The sequence below is a fragment of the Canis lupus genome, chromosome 2 (genome assembly GCF_048164855.1).
Source record: "Canis lupus baileyi chromosome 2, mCanLup2.hap1, whole genome shotgun sequence".
NCBI lineage: Eukaryota > Metazoa > Chordata > Mammalia > Carnivora > Canidae > Canis > Canis lupus.
Genome location: NC_132839.1, coordinates 86,392,687 through 86,397,136, shown reverse-complemented (window position 1 = coordinate 86,397,136; position 4,450 = coordinate 86,392,687). Strand labels below are relative to the sequence as shown.

General features: G+C 54.9%; 1 pseudogene; it reads right to left on the bottom strand.

Moving 5' to 3' along the window:
* Positions 1–2,978: 2,978 nt before the first annotated feature.
* On the bottom strand, positions 2,979–3,503 carry LOC140610631 (large ribosomal subunit protein uL22 pseudogene; annotated as a pseudogene).
* Between the last annotated feature and the right edge of the window lie 947 nt (positions 3,504–4,450).

The following is a 4,450-nucleotide window of genomic DNA, read 5'->3' as shown; positions in this document are numbered from 1 at the left end:
TGGATTGTGCTTTTGAAGTTCTTCGTGGGTTTAGTGCCCCGCCCTCCATCCGCAGTGCCACCATCCGGCTGCTGCAGGCCACACCTGCTGGCGGCCTCCTCGTGGGCCTCCTGCCCAGGTCTTCTCCAGACCATATTTCCTGTCCTACAATCCTGGGGTCATAGTGGACCTCTGTACTCAGACTCAAGTCTGATGACTCTCAGGTCCGGGAGGCACCACGGTGATTCCTGTAACCAATATGCTGGTCCTGCTCTTTTCAAAAAGCCTCCAACAGTTCCTTCTCTCAGGGAACAAGGCAAAGCCCTACATGACCAGCCCCAGAGTGATTCTGCACCCCGCCGCACCCCGACACTTTCAGACACACTTAACTCCTCTTCCTTCCCTCTATTCATTCTTTGCCAGCCCTACCCGCCTCCTGGTTGAATTTGGAACCTTCCAGGAACATCCCCACCCCCTCCCAGGCATGCGTCCTGTGCCTTCTGCCTGAAACCCTCTCCCTTAGACAGTTGGTGAGGTTCCCTCCTCCCCCCTACCTGCTGGCTCAACTCCACACCCTATTTGAAACCACAGGTACTGCCCTGGCCCCTGAGCTCCCTTACTCTTGCCCTCCAAGGCACCCATCACCTTTGCACAGGATATTTTGAATCCAAGTGTGACTCCCCTCTCCAGTGAGGACAGGGGTCTTCTGTCTGCTGGGACATAGTAGGAGCTCGAGAAGCATCTAGAAAGGATGAATGAATGAATGAATGAATGAATGAATGAATGACTCTTTTCCCAATCTCCCAATGAAAACCTGGGGCCCATCATTTCCTTCTTACCTCTGTGACCACTCGATGCTCAGCGGATCCTAAAGCAGACTCAAGTGGAGACAGAGTGTCCACCTGACCTTGGGTGGGGACGACGGCCAATGCCGCCTCCCCGAGCCTGGCTTTTCCGCCCGGTGCCCTCAGCCTTGCGCGGGTTCTGGCCGCGCCAACGGGCTGAGCAGAAGAGAGAGGGAGGCTACAGCAGAGTAGGGACGGGGTCCCCAAGAGGGGGTGCCCACGGAGGGGCTTGGAATTGGTAGGGATGGGGGCAGGAGGACCACGGCAAGGGCACTAGAGTGATGTTTAATTTAAAGAAAGATGCTGAAAAATACAAAAAATAAAAAATAAAAAAAAATAAAGATGCTGGGTCCCCTGGGTGGCTGAGCAGTTGAGCATCTGCCTTCAGCTCAGGTCCTGGGATCGAGGGCCGCATTGGGTTCCCCGGGGGAGCCTGCTTCTCCCACTGCCTGTGTCTCTGTATCTCTCATGAATAAATACATAAAATTAAAAAAAATAAACAAAGACAGATGCTTTGGAATCTCTCCCACCTGAGCCTCGCAAGGGCACAATAGGAAGGGCAGAAATGAAACTTCTCATTTGGGGGCTTGGCCCGCCCAGCTGGGCTTTCCACTGCCTTCCCACCTGGGCACGTGGACTTCCCATCGCCCTTCCCCAGCGTGCAGATTACTACGTTTTGCTGCCGAAATATTAACATGCGTAATTGTGCTGGGCTGTGTTGTGAGGTCTCGTTGCGGCGTGCTGTCCTGGATTCCCGGGGGCCTCACGGACCGGGCCATCCCTGTGCGCGGACTCTCTCAAATCGGTGCCTTCTGGACTTTGACCCTCGGCTGGTCCAGGTTTGCGGATAGAGGGTGTGGATCCGGGGGTACCCCCTGTGGCAGGGAGACGGGAGCCCTCATGGCCCTGGAGCCGCGCGGCCTGGCTTCAGCAAGCAGGTACTGGCTGCGTGGTCTTGGCAAACCCTGTAACCTCCTGGACCCTCTGTTTCTTCTTCGTCTGTAAAACCTCCAGAAGGTGTGGGTTGTGAGGTCGGAAACAAAGGACCTCTTTGGTTTTTCTTGTCAGGACCAAGGCCTGGCTGATCCCAGCTTCCCTTACATGCCTGTCTAGTGTGGATTTTGGGAAACAGCTCGGAGGGGCATCGCCTTCTGCCCCACAGGGAAATTCTCAAAACCCCGAGGGTTGGTCTTTGCTTTTGGCAACTGTAGGCAACTACCACCACCACCCCCGACCCGCCGAGGGTGTATAGGTTAGCGCAGGGCCCTGGACGGGAGCTGGGCCCTTCCGAGTGTGACAATAACTGGAACAGCCTTGCTTCTGCACCGGTGTCCTCAGGCTTCCTTGTCCCAGCGACGTCGAGGTACGCGGTGAGGAGGACGGTGTTTTCCTGACCCCTTCTGCAGCGGGGGAAGCCTCTCCAGTGATGACATGGGAAGAAGCCGGGCCTCCCGGAGGCAGGCCACATATCACATGGGGCTTCAGACAAACTGAAGCCAACACTGGATTTTACCAGGGTGCATCTTCCAGGACTCGGAGGGCCCACCCGAGGGCCCCACAATGAGATTCATGAAATATTAGAGACCTTGAAATTTCCTGCAAGAGTCCCGCGAGCAGAAGAGCAAGTCATATGAGCACCCGAGCACCTCCCCAGGTTTATAAAATTTTATCATTTTGCCCGATTTTCTTCAAATTTTTTTTTTAAAGAAAGTGATACCCAATCGGAGTCCCCTGTGTACCCCTTTCCTGATTTCCCCCTTTCCCCTTCTCTGTGAGTTTGGTTATTATTCCCAGGCATGTTTTTCTATTATTAATACAAATATTGCCTCCATAAATAATTATGCTATTGCATACGTTGTTGAAGTTTAGTATCATATAGCACAGTGTTTGATTCTATGATAATAAGTTATATGTGCGTGTAAATATATATGTATTCACATTGGAGACAGAGCAGCACAGAGGGCCCGGCACAACTTACCTTCTTTCGTTGTTCAATATTATGCTCCGTTGGTTTGCCCGACGTTGCTATACAGAGCTAGACTTCAGTCACCTGGACTCTATAGAACATTCTCTGGTGTTAGCACATGGCAAGCAATTGATGCTTTCCTCTCTCTCTCTCTCTCTTTTTTTTTTTTTTGGATTTTATTTTTATTTTTACTCCCGGGCCATAAGTTTTTGTTTCTTCAGTTTCTTCTGTGCAACCTCCTCTTCTGGTTCAGGAACAATCTGCTCTTTTTCAGTAAGAATCATCTCGATGTGGCAGGGAGGGCTCATGTGTGGGTTAATCCGGCCGTGAGCCCTGTAAGTTCTGTGTCGCATCTCGGGGGCTTGGTTCACCTGGATGTGCTCAATGACCAGAGAATCTACACCTAAAAGTTCAGCATTACTCTTTGCGTCTTTAAGCACGTGCAGTAAAAACTCAGCCCTCTTCTTGGGCCACCGACCCCGTGTCCAGCCCCGCTGCTGGACCTGCGCACACCCACCAACTCCACCATTGTAGCGACGCAATCGCACACGCTGCTTCTGCAAAGTGCCACCTTTCAGAAGCTTGGTGGCCTTTTGGATATGCACACCCTCGATGGCCTGGGCACTTTCACACGTGTCCTCAAAGCAAACACGAAGATTTGAACCTTTGCACGATTTTGTAGGGTTTTCTGAGTCTAGTGAGTAGCGAACCATTTTCGGAGGTCACCTCAGGCCGCTCCGGGGAACAGCGATGCCTTCCTCTGTTGACGGGCATTTAGACTGTTGCGAGTTTCTGCCATTAGAAACAATACTTTTTTAAAAATGATTTTATTTATTTATTTGAGACAGAGAGAGAGAGAGAGCGTGCACAAGCAGGGGGAGGGAAAGGCAGAGGGAGCAGCAGGCCCCCCGCTGAGCAGGGAGCCCGACGCAGTCTCGATCCCAGGGCCCTGGGATCGTGAGCAGAGCTGAAGGCAGCTGCTCAACCGACTGGGCCCCCCCAGTGCCCCCAGACAATAGGTAAGGGTCGGTCTTCACGGTGTCCTCCCACCATTGCCAGAGCTTCCCAGTAGCTCCCTCGGCTCCGGCACCTCGGGGTGGCACTCGGCTCAGCGCCCCACCAACGTGCAGCCCAGGCTCAGGCCCAGGCTGTGGCCACCCTGTCGGCCGAGCAACAGTGGCCCTGGCTCCCACCCTTGCCACGGTCCCGGGGTCCTGTAGGGTACGGGGGACCCTCCCCGCCGCTGCCGGGCCCCTGGCCTTGAGCCCTCCAGTCCCCAGGGCCCAGCAGCAGCCGGAGGAGGTCGGGGAGCACGAGGGGACAGCGGGGCCTTGTTCCCTCTGCAGCCCTCCTGCCTTGCACACCCAGTTCCCGCAGGCCCAGCTCCCGGCTCAGCGGCAGGACCGTCCTGGGGCCTCGGGGTGACGCCCTCCCGGCTCCCTCCTGTCTGTGGGGCTCCCCAATGCACCCCCTCATGCACCCAGCGCTCATCACCCCCTAGCGAACTGGGCCGCGCCACCCCTCTCCTTCCCTGAACCCTGCACTCCTTGAGGTCTTTGGAAACAACTAGAATCTGGGAATCCTACTATCCTGCAGAGAGCTGTGCCCACAAGAGGGGGACAACGGGGCCCAGCAGGGTGACATGGGCCCCCGGCTACAG